The sequence below is a fragment of the Nannobrachium achirus genome (assembly GCF_963921795.1).
Source record: "Nannobrachium achirus genome assembly, chromosome: 9".
In the NCBI taxonomy this organism is placed as follows: Eukaryota; Metazoa; Chordata; class Actinopteri; order Myctophiformes; family Myctophidae; genus Nannobrachium; species Nannobrachium achirus.
In genome coordinates, this window is record NC_137818.1 from 46,450,811 (window position 1) to 46,468,604 (window position 17,794).

General features: G+C 42.6%; 1 protein-coding gene across 1 annotated transcript in view; it reads left to right on the forward strand.

Annotated features, from left to right (window-relative positions):
- Positions 1-343: 343 nt before the first annotated feature.
- Positions 344-17,794, forward strand: part of LOC308292058 (guanine nucleotide-binding protein G(I)/G(S)/G(T) subunit beta-1-like) — a 54,905-nt gene continuing 37,454 nt past the window's right edge. Inside the window, exon 1 of the mRNA XM_080734285.1 lies at positions 344-800. The gene's annotated coding sequence lies outside the window, so the exon portion shown is untranslated. The remainder of the gene's footprint in view (positions 801-17,794) is intronic.

Here is a 17,794-nt window from a genome sequence, read left to right on the forward strand (position 1 = left end):
CATGTTCTGTAGTCTGTAGGCTACTTGTCTACTCTAGGCTACATACCTATTATTTAGGCATGCAATATAGCCTGTTTAGTAGGCTAATAAACCGTTCTGAATATTTAACTATATGAAACATCACATTCGGATTAACAACACCATCATATGAAATATAAATAAAATAAAAATAAATACATTTTTAACTAATGTTTTGGAGTGGTCCACTGGTCCAAAGCTCTGCGACCCCTTCGCACAGTTCGCCGTGCGTTATTATTATGACGCTGTGGCGTAAAACGTGGGGTTTCCCGGAGCTGAGAGCAGGGTTACTACCGCGCCCATCTGTGCTGTTTGATGGCCGGAGGAAGAGTGTCACACAAACTGTTGTGAAGAAAGAAGAAAGGGGGGACGACGGACGGGAAAGAAAGACGAGAAGGATTTGTTTTTTTATTTTAAAGACTGAGAAAGAAGAAAGGGTGACGTTTTGAACCCGGGGGGACAACAACACAACAGACACAGGGGTCATTATTGTATAAACTGAAGGAAGGAACCCGTTTTATTATTTTTTTTATTATTTCTTCCGTTGCGCGGTAGCTATAGGGCTGAGCAGTGAGCACCGCACCGCTTCGTCTCCACCGGTGCGTTCAGCTGACTACGGCGGGTCGAAGAGCTGCGGGTTTCGGGGAGTGTTCCGCTGCTCTCCTCGGTCGGTCGGTGGCGTTCTACTACTATTGGGCCAAAGCAAGAGACAAGAGTCGATATTCCGCCCGTTTCCAGTCAATGTGATATCAAACGACGGACACCCCTCGACTGAAAAGCTGGTAAGAGACCAAGACGGCTGGCAAATGGGGCTTTTAATTTAAATGTTTTCACGTAAATAAACTAAACCATGGTGGTGTTCACCTCTGTGTGCAGATGCAAAGCACATACAGGCAGACAGGGGAGTTAAAGAAGTGGGGTTGAGTGTTACAGTGGAGTCGCTGTGTGTTAGCTTGCTGCTAGCCTGCTTGAAAATAGCCGATCTACAAGCTCACAATGCGCCGCGATGCGACGCATTTTGAGCTTGTAGATCGGCTATTTTCAAGCAGGTTTGGGTGAGACTGATAGATGGTGGGGTGGAGGAGACCGTAGCCTACTGGAGCAGCTTTGCTAGTTGTTGCAGATCATGCAGAATGGATCATTACGTGAATATTCATAACGATCCCACAAAAGTTTCGAAACGTCACACTGCGATCTAATTATCACTTGCTTAATAATCTATTGCCAGGAGAGACGCTCTTCTTATCTGTAACCCTAAAGTAGTCGCTTGATGTATGCTTAATGTAGGCTCCAGAAGTACGAAGAAACATAAACCAGGCCTTGTTATAGTTGGACCTTTTGATGTTTTTTGTTTTGTCTGTTTTCACCCCTCTTCTTCAGTAATCTTCTTCAACCTCCGGGCTTTTATTCACGTTGGTTTTGCGCACTAAAAAAACAACCTAACTTTCTTTACCCGTTTGAGTCTTGTGTAGGGAGTAGGGACCACCGCACACTGCTCTTTAAAGGGGTCGAACAGAAAGTGGAGGATACTGCGGCTCCTTGTCTGCTGTGGGTTGTTTAATGGTGTAATATTACTGTAACATGGGTCAGAGTCAGACTGTAGGCCCACAACATTGTCTGTGGGTTTTTGCTAGTAGTAACTAACTGGACGTTAGCTGGCGAGCTAATTGGCCGAACATTAGCTGTGTGCCTTTAGCTTAGCCGGTGATTTTAAACCAACGTACGGCATCAGCAGATTAATACTAGACTTTGCATAATCCAGCCATGTAGCCATAAAGACAAGTCTCTGGATTAATTCCACTATTGCACATAATGGGTGAAACAAATGGAAGCTTTGGATCATCCTGCAGTTGATCATAACGGAGTGTAAAAAATGGCTACTTGCAGACAGTGCAGAAACAAACCACCACCCCCACTGCTCCATAGCCAGCCAGTCCATACAGGCTAGTAGCAACCACGCATACAAGTATGCTGGAGCTGATTTAACTATTTTTGCATCATCTAAACGCCGCAGTACGGCTGTCTGTGTCGTTTGCTTTAAAGAACAGATCTACAAGATGTGTGGATCTGTTCTTTCTGGCAAACGACACCCTTGCCCTGCGTCCATGAGAAGGCCTATGGACTGGGTGTGTGGATTTCGAACATGGCAGCCAAGATAGGTCATGTATACATACATGGTATGTAATAATTATGTATGTATTGTTTAGCCATGCTCTAATGTGAGCTTTAATCATGACATTATGACCCAGAAAACAGACCTGGGATTTTGACCATAACAGGCCGATGATGATGATGATGGTGGCTTTAAAGTGTGTAGGTTTCCATTTGCTCTAAAAAGGAGACTGGTTTAGCCTGCGTCTACTTCTTTTCTCCACTTGATTGATTAAAACGAACGCAAAACGACAAAACCTTCAAATCATAACAGAAAACCTCTGAATTTATTCAGCACAGTCTTGCTTGCTCGCCATGGCTGCAAAGAGGCTAACCAGTGCTCAGATAGTGTGAGAAGTCACAGACAGTGTGCAGATTCGTTTGATGAGCCTTTAATTCGAAACACTTATTTTAAGCATGTCTTAATTGGATCTCTACGATCTTTTTATCTTGAGAAGGGAGTCTCTTGTCTCTGTCTGTCTGCCTGCCTGCGGAGCAAGGTGTTAACAGCGAGCCAGCCTGGCAGCACACTGACTGAACTGCACTGGTGGGAAACGTACTCTCAGGTTTTACATTAGTAAAAGTATCATTACTGCGATATAGAAAAATACTGTTACAAGTACGGGTCCGGAATTCAAAATGTATTTAAGTAAAAGTGTGAATGTATTGGCATCAAAATATTCTTAAAACAAGTACAAAATGCAATTGCTTGTTTTCAAATGGGTATTAAAAAAAGGTGGTTAATAGTATGTTTTATAATTATAATTTATATCTGCAAAGTAACTAGTAACTAAAGTTTTCAAATAATTGTAGTGGAGTAAAAGAACATTATTTGGATCTGAGATGTAGTGGAGTAGAAGTAAAATTATTGGAAATACTATAGTACTAGACCTTACCCGTTCGAAGATATGTGCTGCAAAATATGTGCAGAGTGTGGGTTATGGGGAAAGTAACTGTAACTGCATGCTGCGTGCGTGAGAATATGTGGGAGCATCATAATGTAAGGAGCAGCCCATGGAGGAGTGTATATTTATGATGGATACAAATAATTTAAGAGCAAAATTAGGTGAATAGAACTATGGGGATGTATGTGCTTGCTCCACATAATTTTTCCATACCCGTTGGAAGATGAGACACACATCACCCGTTGCATGCGTGACCCATGCATGGAGAGAGAGAGAGAGAGAGAGATAGACTGAAACATTCCTAACTGTGAGAGAGGTGTGTGTGGGCCCGGGGCTACAGATCCCATGGCCTGGAGGAACGGACCGTAACCCAGGTAACAAACAGGCTGTAGAGCTGTAGAGTGAAGAAACGCTAATAAATAGCTTGAATTTGGGAAAAATGAAATTCGGGCTCCGTCACCGTGTGTATAATGCTAATGGCCAATGCCATGTTAAATTTTAGATCAGTCACTGAAGCGAGTGAATAGATAATGCATTGTGTGTGTGACTGACTGACTGACTGACTGACCTCTCTAATTATAGTATAGATAGCACAAATAATACGGTACCTCCAAATTGTATTTAAGTACATTACTTAATTAAATGTAATTGGTTACTTTACACCAGTACCAGTGGTTCTCAACCTTTTCAGGCCACGACCCCCAAAATAATCATATTTTAACTGGGGATTCCCCCACCCTGACGAGCACTGACGTTACATTTTGTATAACACGGTTCTATTGTAAAAATAGAATACATGCTCACAACAGGCGTTGTGAGTAGCCTCGCGTAGTCAGGCTTACTCATCTGCGAAGAGAAAAGCCTGGTCAAGATATGAGGCAGCGACCGTTCTAGGAGGTGGGGCTGAATTTTCCCGGAAGTTGTACAGTGCGGTGTTCCTGCAGTGCAAACGTATTCCCCGCTGGAAAAACTCTGGTCTACGTCTCCTGCTCCGTCAGTTGCGCTCACAATAAACAATATGCAAACAAAAACATTGATTCAGACGAGTCTATTTTTGTTTTTTCCCTGGGGAATGTAAACAGACCCGCACCGCATGACGTAATGTCCGTTAAACGCAGCACTTCCGCTAGAAATCTTGGAACCAAGCGGAAGTTATATATTGCCCAGGGTGCGTTGTGAGCATGTAGATCTGCTATTTTGACAAATTCTGCCTCTAATATTTGACAATTTGGCCAATATTTGCCATTTTAGATGTATTATTAAAAAGTTCTTAAATTGTCACTTTAGAAACGTGCATATACCCTCTACAGTCTACACACTTAAACTTGTTGTTGGTTTGTTTACCCCTCTGGGGGTCCCGACCCACAGGTTGAGAGCCACTGCTTTACACCACTGCTAACTGTAACCTGCAAAAGACAATAAATAATAGGCAGTATTAGGCACAGTTCACCTTTTTTTGATGAGGCAACACATCCAGTTAAATACCCCAGCAGGGGAACTGTAAAAGCCAAGGACAGGAAGGGGGCGGTCATTACAGTGTTATTTAGTGGTGAAAATATTTCCACAACTCGCCGATGGTGGGTTTAGCATGCCGAGCCAGACATTGTGTTGCAGAAAGAATGACCCCTAACCCCGAATTTCTTTTGGGGTTAGGGGTGGAAAGTGGTGGAAAGTAACTAAGTACATTTACTTTAGTACAATTTTGAGGTATTTGTACTTGAATAATTTCAATTTCCAATACTTTTACTTCTACTCCACTACATCTCGGATCCAAATATTGTACTATTACTCCACTACATTTATTTGAAACCTTTAGTTACTAATTACTTTGTATATTTAGATTATTATTACAAAACATACTTTAAAACCACTTCAGCCCTATATTCATTTTGTCTATTTGAAAATAGACGATCTACAAGCTCGTAGATCTGATTGTAGATTTTATACACTTGAAAACTTGAAATTGGACATTTTGCTACTTTCTACTTTTGGTACATTTTGATACCAACACTTAAGTCAATTTGTAATTCTGTGATTTTACTTGTAATAGAGTATTTCTGCATTGCAGTATTGATACTTTTACTTAAGTAAAACATTTGATTACCTTTTCCACCACTTGTCTACAAGCTGTGTTGCGCATCATGTGAGCTTGTAGAGCGACACAGTCTACGACGAAGTACAGACAGCAGTTACGTGACGTATTCCAACACGTGTAGTGCGGATAGTCGCTGATATCTTTTAGTCACGACTCACGACACGTCAGAAGTTTTCCCTGTGTTCCTACTAACTAAAAGAGTTATTTGTTATGTTGCTTGGTACACAAAGATGAATTCATGTCGCCACAGTGTCCCTCCCTCTGCCTCCTTGAATGAATGGGTTCCTGTATTCAGGCCCAAGCAGCTGCAACCAACAAGATGGCGTTCAAAGCCTTTTTTCATCACCGCTTTCTCCCACTCCGAGGAAGACGGCTGCCTGCCCGGCATCGGAGGGATTTGGGCGTTGGCATTGAAATTAGTTGATTTTTGTCAATAGACCCTCGAGGTGTTTAATCGGATGAAAATATTATGGAAAACGAAATCGCTCCGGTGCACCTCCGATATAGGACCCCATAGTGTGGAAGGATTGTAGGCTCTCCACTCAAACCGCTATGAAAAGGAGTTGAGTAGAAGAAAAAACAATGAAATGTTTTCATTGATGAAATGAACGTATGTAAAGGACAGTGACAAACCTTTTCGAAAGAAGGCTACAAACAATACTAGGCAACACGTGACTCATGGGTGATTTTGATATTGGTTAGTTAGATTCTCAGTTTCACCAAACCTCCCAGATCTGTTTTCAATAACACCCCTGTCCTGTTCAATTCAGGTTGATACTTCTTCTCGTCAGGTATACTGACATTGTGTATAACGTAATCACAGATATTATGGGTTGCACCCATACCTACCTTGATTATTAGAGCTGGCCCTTACTGTTTGTCTATTGGCATTCAGATCTGTTATGAACTTCTGAGGTTCTTTGAACAATCTTGTTTTAATTTTTTTGTTCTTTTTTTGTAGAGAGCATATGGAAATGGTCTGTGTGCATACAAGACACAGTAGGTGGGATCTAGAGCAAGTACTGAACAGTAATTAGAAAACTATATGGAAGGCCCCATTGGCTAATTGAAGGTCCTGCCTCTGTACCTCCTGTATTCAAGCCATTTGTAGCCTCTTCATGGTATGACCTGATGAAGATGTATTGAGAATAAAATGTTGTCACGTTTTGCCTGCACAGTTATGGACGCCATTATTAAATCCATTAAACTCACCAGCGCATGTGCATTGTGCTCGTGAACATCGGCGTGAATGACGGTGATCTGTAGCGTTGTGAAGTAAAATCCAAACCACAACCGAAGCTGACGCTGCCAGCAGCACTGAATAACATGGTTCCTGTTTACAATGGAGCATCTAGTGCAGAGAATGGAGCACTGAGACACCGATCTGAATGAGGAAATGCTCACCGGCGGCTCGGCTGCTAAGCTTGATGGGAAATGTAGTGTTTTTGCTCACCTGGCACCAAAACAGCCCCTATTTGACACCTGTTTACCTGGTAACCATTGCAACCAGATAAGATGTTCCCAGACGTCTAAAAAAGGCTTTAATTGTTCAAGTTTGCAAGGGTGGCTTCCATCTTCATATATCTTGGAGTGTCAATGGATAGAGATCAAGCAGTGAACATTTGCCAAATGATTATGATAATGGCAATGTTTTTGTACAGTCAAATATTTCCATTCAGAAATATGAATTTTCCATCAGCCCCGATATGTCCACACACAGAAACTTTGACTAATAAAACATTAAAATAATTACAGTATTTCCAAGTGTTGAAAGTATGCATGTGTACATGGCTTCGTTTTAGAGCCTTGCACAGAGGAACATAGATCTGCACCAGACGGTAACCAGAACGCTCGCCCCAAAACACACTCTGCCCCATTTTAACTGAGGCCTAACCTCAGTTAAAATGGGCCTGGTGGCGACGTTCCGAACTTACGAGGTCGCCCGATTTGACCCAGCCAGGGTGAGTGTGTTTTGTATGAAGAGATCTACAAGCTAACATCCATTCCTGACCTATACCATTACCATCGCAGTGTTGATGGCTTTAATATCTGTTCTTTTTGCGCATGTGACAACCTTCTACTCTGCAATTTCAATGTGCTGCTCCACGGATCTGCAGGTGTCTGTTAAGGCTGTAATCGAACGTTTGTAGGTTCGAACGTTCGTTCGGTACGTTGGCAAAAGTTCTAAATTTACGGGTTCAGGTTTTTTTTTTTTTTTTACACTAAAAATATTATTAGAATGTGATAGGCCTATTCAGAATATCACAGAAGCCTGTGCCTACTATGTAGTCTTTACAATAATTGGAAAGGCACGCACGTACTGTATACACTGTCTGATACTGAGACACACTCCACACAGTCGAGTCAGGTGAGGAGGACTGGAGCGGTCATATTAGGAAAAAATATCAATTATGCAACCAGCACATGGCATTCCACGGTGGCACAACTAATCTGAGTGCTCATTTAACAAATGTAAGTATGAATGCTAATTAGAAGTATCGCCGGCTGGGTGCAGGCTACTGCGCACATATTAAAACCTGTTAACTGTAGACGGCCTGCCTGTGGGGCCGCGCACCGTATGTTGACAAACAATCAGTGTACACAAGCGTGTGTGTCGCTTACCTTAGCATGCTATATACCATTTTAAAGATACGAGTCTTGTGATTAAAGACGCAAACCATTCGATTGTAGCATTGAAACTCAAAACGCCAAAAAAAAGAAAAGCTTCAGAAGTAGCAGATCTGCAAGCTCGAAAACGCTACTAGCCATAAATTATAACTCTTGTAGAGACTTTTATAAAACGTCTTCAATAAAAGTGCTCTACAAAAGTTATTTATGGCTATGGTGTTAACGCGCCGAATTGTTCGTTTTTTATTAAATTAATAAATAAACTCAATGGGCCCGATTCACCAACCTACTTAAGAACGTTCTTACGAAGAAATTTGTTCTTAGACCCTTTTAAGAAGTTTTTTAAGAAGATTTGGCATACACCAATGTTTTCTTAGCTGTGATTTGTTCTTATGTTAAGAAAAAAATCTACGCATACTGTAGAGCACTCTTAGGGTGGCCTTTTACTTCTTAAGTGTGACATGCAGTGCTAAAATACTGTATTATTTAAGTTTCATCAATTCTACAGTTGTATAACAATATGATTTAAATCATCAAAATATTTGTATCATATCTTTAGAGCAATGGTTCTCAAAGTGTGGTTTGAGGACCCCCAGAGGTCCTTTAGGAAGTTCCAGGGGGTCCACAGTAAAACAAGGAAGAGTTTTACCATTTTAACCCAGTTTTAAAATTTGTTTGAAAATAGCCGATCTACAAGCTCACAACCGAATGCATAACCATTACAGCCCAATTTGAGCTTGTAGATCGGATATTTTTTAAACACTTTGATAAATCTTGAAAAATCTTCTCAGGCAGAAAATATTTTCAGGTGGGGGTCTACAGAATGCATGTTAATTTGGGGGTCCTTGACATGAAAATGTTTAGAACCACTGGTTTACTGACTAGTTTTCAACAGGTCTGAAAAATTTGCCCCCACCCTCCCCTCGGCACAACCCTTCATCGCCCAACACATGCCCCCCCCAACAGCCGCCACACGCCCATTTTCCTGTCCCCTTCCTACCTGAAAGCCCCCCTTGCACCATATCCCAACCACCACACCCCTACTTCCACCCCATTACATACCAAGCAGCTGCTAACTTAAAGCCCCTCTATACCCACCTACCAGCTTTCAGTAATAAAATGTTTTATATCCACAACTAATGCTATTTCCAAACATGAAATATGGATAACATTCTAATTTCAGCACATTTACATTGATGTCTATAGTGAAATAATAAAATACATTCATTCATTAAATACAAATAATTAGCTGTTCACTTCAGAAGTACCTCCACAGAAGTATTTTTTTTTTAATGTTTGGAGCCTAGTGTTCCACCATCTTTACACTTTAGTTAGGCTATTCTTGCCTTCATTCTCTCAACTTTATTTCTGTGAGTGATTTCTTGATAGTTCTGTGTACAGCAATCAAACACAGGTGTGACTGCAGAGAGTGTCATGAAGTCGTGCCTTACATGGGGATTTGTGGGTGGCTCCCTATGGTAATAGGGATGCAAATTAGGATATGTGGGGCGTATACCTATGATAATTAGGATTACCTGGCACACCCCTTCAAGTTACGAGGATTGGCATTCATCATGATAAGAACATAGTTAAGAACAATTTTGCCTTCCTAAGAACGTTTCATGAATGTGACTGGACTTCACTTAGGAATTCACTTAGGAAGAAATTTAAGAACAAGTTAAGAAGAAAGTTAAGAACTTATTGGTGAATGAGGCCCATTGGTTCTAATTAAATCGATGGTCCGTTCGGAACCCCCCCCCCCCTGTAGTTCGAATCCTTAAAACGGGGATAGATTACAGCCCTAGTGTCTGACATATACAATGATAAAGCAAACAGGGCTTCATGTTAAGGCTTAAGTAAGAAATCCTTACGGACAAGTTCATTAAAAAGTTACTTAAGTGGCTCTTGGTTTCACTTTTTCGGTGACGCTCCTAGCGGCTTTGTGCTGTATGCAGACTATGGACTGCCCAAACTATGGAGTGGCAAGGGTGGTCGTTAACAGTCCTTTTTTTTGTCATTCTCTCTCTGTCTGACTCCTGGCATTTTATAGGGTCACTCACTTGACGATCCATATGATAATTTGACCAAGTGCAGTGACCGCATATGATAATTTGACCAAGTGCAGTGACCGGACGGGTGACTTTTGTGCCTGGACAAGTGAATGGGAAATGTAATTGTCCGAAGGACAAGTGCCTCAAAAAGTTAATGTCAAGCCCTGAGCAAAGAGAAAGCACCTTTATCTTGGTCAGAAACAAAAACAAATCACATTCATTGTAACGAATAACAAGTGACGCAGCTTTACTTGGATCAGTAACATGTAATAATACTGTTTTGGCAGCTGTAATAAGTAGTTACACTACTCGGTAACGGTCGCTTATCTCCCGATTAGGGAGTCTTACTGGTATTAATACAGTAACGTATTACTAAGTACCGCGTTATTGCGGTCCAGCCCGAATGTAAAGCAGCAGAGTAACGATTATCAAAGTTACAGTAACAGTTAGCATTTAGTGACGGTAACGGTCAGTGACGGAGTAAACTGCAATTCATCGTACACACACCTCAACTAACCTTTTTTCAGTACCATCCTCATTAGTCTCTCTGAAGCATATACATAATATGGAGGTGATTAGATTGATGATTAGACACAAACACTGTGTGAAATCTGCATCCCTCTGTAAACAGTTGTCAATGAGAGCTTCTCTCTGTAGTGTTGCCTTCCAAAAACAACTAATCTACAAGCTAACATTTTGCATCGCAAGGTGTTATCAGTTCTCTTAGTCATGTGACTCCTTCGGCTTACAACGGTATCACACTTAGCGTCCCTGTTTCCACTGAAAACACTGCTGCCTTTCCATGATTTTATACACTTCTCGACTATTTCTACATTCTAGATCAAGATACACTCGCTTAAAGGGGCTCTCCACCACTTTTCAACTTATCTTCATATAATAGGTCCTCACTAATGTTCATGAAAAAATATCACAATTTTTTTCTTCTCAGTTTGGGTCTCATAGGAGAGCTGTGGGTGGGTCAAATCCTTCCTACCGGTGACATCATCAATGGGAAATGCAAGCTAATAGAAACTGCAGGCTTTCTATTTTTTTTCTCACATGGCCCTCTTCTAGCGCCACCATGAGGCCTATTCTTGCAAAACACATTTTTGGACACTGCTCCTACAGATTTTGCTCTAAAATAATGCAAAGCAGTACACAGTATCTCTAAAGTCATGTCATCAACATGGATCTGTCCCATTTCCCATATTCCCTCCTGATTGACTACTGCTGCCTTCTAAAGTTTGTGTATACGACGTCGCGGTCGCTTATCTCCCGATTAGGGAGTCTTACTGGTGACATGACTTTAGAGATACTGTTTACTGCTTTGCGTGATTTTAGGCCAAGAATGCTCAGAAACATAACTGAGGCCGGCACGCTAACCAGGGACGACCTGTTTCCTAGGTGTTCTCCCCCCATTCAGGTCTGGCCACATATGTGGCCACAATTTCAACAGTGCAATGTCCCTGGATTTGTTCACATCGGACCATTCACTTGCAGTGATGTTACTAGGTTTTCAATGTAATGGGTCCCGGGACCCACAGGTGGTCATTCAAATGGATCCCAGAAAAGTTTTGAGTCCTCAATACAATGTTTTTGAGCGCTGTGAGCTTGTAGATCGGCTATTTTCAAAATGTTTGCCTATTTCTTATATTTATTTTACAATTTGGCTAATGTTTGAACTTAGAACTACTAAAACTACTAAAACATGTGCCCCTAATGAATTTGGGCGCGCAAAATGGCGTCGGACGTCGGTGGAATCAAAACATTGACGTTTCTATCGCCTGTTTAAGACTTTCTATGTGGATTTTATTTGTGTTAACGTAGGGTAAAGTAGGATGCTTTCACCCATGAACAATGGTGGTGTCTGTGGAATTTTAAAATGTTTTTCTTTTACCGCAACCCGGTAAATTATTTTAACATGGACTCCAATGGAGGCGCATCCCCGGGACCCCAGGACCATGACATGAATGAGTCCCTTGGCGACTTGAATGAGTTTTTGATGCGGGATGCGCACGTAATGACATCACTGACTTGGATGAGTGTCACCACAAGAAAAGCATATGTTAAAACTTAAAAGACTGAATCATCAGCCCGTTAGTGCTCCAGAAAGGATTTTTGTTCGTTTTTTAATGTAGATTTCCATCCTAATGACTTTCTGTATTTCCACTCGAACACACTCTGCAAGCCCTGGATATGAATGGGATTAAATTCTTACTGTCTGGATTTGGGCTTGTGGGATTATAGAGGCTTGGTCAGCGATAGCCCTGATGTTCCTGTTTTATGATCCTGCTACTATCTAGAATTTGCTATTATCGTAATTACAGGCCGCCAGTGTCATGATAGGCATAGGCCAATATGACAGTCATGCCTGACCCTGGACCTGAGATCACTGATGGGTTTTCAGGTGATAAATGGACTACTACCCCCTTTTCACTTTCTGTTGTATTTGTGTGAGATTTCCAATAAAGGCTTACATTGGCCGTACATGTATGGGGGAGTGCTGGCACATACAGTAATGATGGGTGCTGTCAACCTTATGTAGGTGGAGCGTATCTGTACTGAGCAGGAGTTTCCTGTCATACGCCTCTCCTGCTGCGTCTGTCCTTGTTCCTCATTCCATCATCTCCGTACAAGAGTCGGAAACAAATCACCCAGGGCACACACTCAGTTGCCAGTACAGGGGCACTTGCCCGCATTGCTAGTTGGAACACGCTCTAAAAGAGATAGCTCACTTCACCCGCAATGGCTGTGTTCATCAGCTAGCTTATTATTTCTCTTAACCTAAATGGACCATTAGTGGCAGCTGCTCCATTGTGGCTTCCGCTACTTTGCTCTCTTGGGATTGTCAGTGGAGCTGTGGTCGAGCAGCAGTATTGCCTACTTTATTACCAGGCTTGGTTTTGAATTATGCCCCCCCTCAGGTGTGTTGTATGTTGACAATCAACAGCTAGGCTAACGATTGAATCTGAACTGCTCTTCTAGCATTAAGTGGCTTCAGTAAAGAGTAGCTTCGATCAGACCTTTCCCTGGCCTTTTCTTTGTTAGTAAACCCAGTGGAATATCTCAAACCCTGCTCACTGCGTCCCGCACAACCCCTGATGGCTTTCTCTTCCACCCGACACACACACACACACACACAGAGATGCACTCTTCCAGCACTCCCCCTTCCATATGGGACATTGTTATCGCCAGCACAGGGCAGGCCTACTTTTTATTTTTAAACCCCAAGTGCCAGTTGAAGGCTTACCGTGGATGCTCCTGTGTTATTGAGCAACCCCTACCCGTTGCTGCCATCCATGAAATGCACTGCAGGGGAGGGGTGTCACAGCCTGCGCCTGACACCCCCCCCTCCCCAAGGCCCAAGTATATTTGAACACAAACAAGCACATCTTCACTGTATTAGTTTATTATTAGTGTGGTGGGTCCATGTGACCAGACATTCTCCCCTGCATCCATCTCCTCTTGTCTTATGTCAAGTTTTCTCCTGCAGAAGTGAGGGCCGTGTTAGTCATTCTTGGTTTGTGTGTACATTACAGTGGACTAGAAGTAATGCTATGTACTTTTCATCCTCTGCATTTAACAGATCCCAACTAGTTGAACAGTGCCTGGGGAGCGGTTGGGGTTCAGTGTCTTGAAGGACATTTTGACACCAGAACTGGGGATCGAACCCCAAATGGCTGCACTACCTCTTGAGCCCCTGCCATCACTTGTATAACGGCACAACAGATGTTTATGCTCTTGTATGTCCGTTGTTGTCTTCTCCAGGCCTGTGTGTGTGTTCTGTTGGACCAGTTGGCGGCCTAAACCAGGACGCTCTGCATTTTGGCCTATAACTCTTGAACCATAATGTGCAATGAAAATGGTCTTCTCCTGGATTCCTTGGATCATTACATAACGGAACTCTCCAGTCTCCACACAGACAACGCAAAGGTTTCCCACTGTGTGAAGTGTGCGGAGTTGCCAAGAGAGGTTTTGTTGCTTTAGGTCACGTTCCACCAGCTAGTTTGACTGTAGCTTCTGCTGTGTCAACAGCTTGTCACCACTGACCGTAAGGTCGAGCGACATTGTTTTGAATAGTCAAAGTGAGTGGCGACGGGGCCGCTTGGTGACCCTCACACAACTCTGGTGTCAGTGCCCATGTTAACGGTGTAACTCTCTGTCTCCGTACAGGCACATGCATAATACTTTGCATGAGAGTCTGCTCTGCTTTGAATACAAGCTAGCTCGCACTCTTTATTTACATTCTGGCCCTTAAATCCGACTGCCATGGGGAAAATGTGACCAAACCTGAATCCCGAGCTGACGGAAGAGGCTGCCGGAGTCTCAGCTCCCCCTCCTTTTCCCCCTTTCCTCCACCCCTCTTCCTCTGTGAAGCCAGAAGAGCCACAGTCACTTGAGTAAAACAAGAGCACGCTGGCTGGCCGTCATGTGACTCTTCACACACACTTGTTCCTCTCTTTTTGTAAGCTAGGAGAGCTAAAGCAGGGGGAGGGGTCATTATAGTAATTCATTATAAGTAGTGTATTTTGTTTTTAAATAAAATCATGCTTTTGGCTGCAGGCTATTCTGACTACTTCTGTTGTTGTTTTTATCCAATGCATTCATACTCCTGTATGAAAACAAGCCAGTTGTGCAGATATCCCAAGACAACAAAACAATCCCTTTGTTGAGATATATATATATATATATGACTGTACGTGTGCAAATACATAAATGCATAGGGGACTGCCCATAAGTCCGAAGGTTCATTAGTCCGAATTTAGTAAGGGTTACTGAGGTTAGGGTTAGAGTTAGGCATAGTATTCTTAACAAATTCGGACTAATGAACCTTCGGACCAATGCCATGGCACCAAATGCATATTTGCATCCATCTTATCCTATTCAGGTTCGTCTCCACACTGGGAGTAATTTGGCCACCACAGGTGCTAGCTAGTTGAACCTGTTCGGTTGAAGTCTCCTGCTCATGAACACTGCTGAGACTGCAGGGGTCTTAACTTGGCATGAACTAGTGAAGTCATTCAAGTCATTTGACTGTTCTTAACTGTCAAAGCTTTTAAGATTTGGCCTAATCGGTGATGGCGTGACCCCAACACTGTGCAGGCAAGGGGGAATATGCAGGGTTGTGATATTGAGAATTTGAGACAGACCAGCTTTTTGTTTAATGATTATGTGACATGTTATTCCTCATTCGGTCAGAATACCATGTCGTGCCAGTTTTGTCACGCCACAAGCTGAGCAAATTGTGGGGGTGAAAAGAAGGGAAAAAAACAAGCATTAATAGTTATGCCAGTCAAATTCATCTTTTAGGCATTTTATCAAGCAACAGGAATCACTGTGTTGGTTGTCATCGATTGGGGGGCAGGATGGACGGCCATCTCAACCAATCTAAGCGACTGACAGGGAATGTAAACACAGATGTCCTCTACATGGAAACTACATAAAAAACATCAGGCTGTGGGAATGTTCGCAGCACATAGTAATTTCTAACCTGACTTTCGCCAGATGGTTTGCAGCATTGCGTATGCCTGCATAACGCTCTGCTTTACCATCTGGGCTCGGTCCAGCACAACCGATGTAAGGGGCGGGCCATTTTTTCAAATTCTAAAGCAGGTGATTGGATATGGCCGTGCCAACTCCAACCACTCATATTGGCCTGTCTGCATGACGTTGCACCCAGAATCCGCCTCCTGGGTTTCCACGTGGTCTGAAATCAGACTCTATTGGCTCAGAGCCGCTCAGAGCCCGCCCATAGCTGCCGCTGATTGGTCCGGCCCGGGACTTTACGAGTGTTATCAACTGTGCTGGAGCGAGCCCAGATGGTAAAGCAATGCATAAGCAATGCTGCCACCATCTGGCGAAAGTCAGGTTAAGTAATTTCATTTGGCACTCTAAATTCCCGGGCCACAGTGGTTAGGCAGGGTGCCTACCCTAGGGCCTACCCTAGGACCCTAGGGTAGGCACACTCACAAAAATATGCAGTAAACCTGGTTTCTATACTGCCTGGTCAGCCCCAGGTCAGCCGAGGCACCTGATGGAGGGGAAAGGAACTGTTTGTAATAACGTGTTCCTTACTTCCTTCTATGTGCTATGTCCCCCTGTCAGGTGATAAGAAGTGGCTTGCTCACTCCTCATGCATTGAATGAGCTCAGTTCGGGGCTCTTCCCAGGTTGGCAGAGGGAGAGTAGCGCCCAGGATTACAGCTCAGGCAATTGGCACTGGGTGAAAACTGGGATAAAAAATTTAGGGGAACTAAAAAACAACTTGATACTTCCTGACCCCCCGGCTCCACTGGGCGCGTCAATTTTAGTTTCCATTTTTATTAATGAAGGGTGCTCCTGCTCCACTGCCGACGTCAACGGCGGACACCCAATTCGCCCCTGTTAAAAAAAAGTGTCAACGGCACAAAGTGTGCCGTGTTTTTGGTGGAGCCCTAGCCTAAGGTTAATATGAGCATGGAAACAATATTTTAAATATGTTTTATTAGCACGTTTTCCAAATGACATCATCAACTTGCAACTAGGGCTGCGTGCAATAACCGCAATACCGCCAAAGCGGGTTGTGTAATGCATACCGCGGGGTTGAGTTAATAACCGTGATTATAACGTGATTTTTCTTTTAATTTAAATGTATTTAAACTACATTTTTGAGCGATGCAAACCACTACTACATCTCACTTTGTATGCATTATTACGGATCTGTAATAGTACGGATGGAGATCCGTGCTCATACACATAAAGTAACTGACGCCACGGACAGAACGGCCCATAAGGATATATGCATGTGTCGTGTTTGCACCGCTCACTTAGCACAGGTGCGATTTTTTTACATTTTTCATTCAAAACAACCCTTTGGGCGCGATACCACTATACCGTCAGTAAATGGTGACTTCCATTTACCACCCCATACCACCCCAGCCCAGCCCTACTTGCAACAGGAATTGTCCCGCTTGAGTGAAAGATGGGCTATTTCTAAAATAACAGATATTTAAGGTGATTTTTAATTTGACATTTTAGGGCAATTATAATTAAGGCATATATAAGGCTTATTAGAAAGGCATCTTTTTAAGATGAGCATGCTTAGCATGCATATGGCCTGTTAATATTTAACAGACTCAATTATGCAGCTTATTTTTGAGTGAAAGGCAACAACTACAACAAAAATGCAGAAAGTTCCATATTCCCACTATATACTGTTTGGAGAGACAGCCAAGGGTTTAACACTAGGCTGCTCCATTTAATTAATCCTATAATTGAATTACAGGAGTACAGTAACTCCTGCTTTTCTTCCCAGTCGACAGTGCATTACTTTTCCTTTTAGCTTTTAGGTTGTTTGCTCCATTGTCCAGGAAAATGCAAGGCCTCTAACACATAGCCCCTGGACCCAGGTCCACTGGCATGGAAAGGTCTTTATGTTATTGTTATGTTAGTACATAGATAGAGCACTGATGTTCTCCTGCAAGAGGCCTTTAAATGGCCAGTCCCTCCTCCCCTCGCAGCACAGAGATTCCTTCCTCATCCATTTCAATGGCTGTGCTGTGACGTCACACGGATTCAAAGTATATGTCTAGTGTAGCATGTTTTATTTGGGGCCTTTGTTGGCATGCCTGCAGCTCTATCTTTAGTGCCGGTGTTTGTATTGTGACTATGTAGTCTGATGAAAAGAGGTCTCCGTGAATGGTGTTTTAAATGAATGAATGAACGAATGAATGGCCAAAAGTTGCCTTGATAGATTTGGTTTAAGGGTGCTCAATCTTTCCCAATTGTAGATGTCTTGCTGTAGAAGCACATATATTTAGATGTAGTTTTTCCATTATTATTATTATTTGTTTATATGTATAACTGAAATCTAATCTTATATAAAGGTTATAAAAAAGTGAATCGATGTTTAGGTATTTGTTTCAGTGTTGTGGCCCTTTCCTACTTTGCTTTTGGTGAACTTGATTT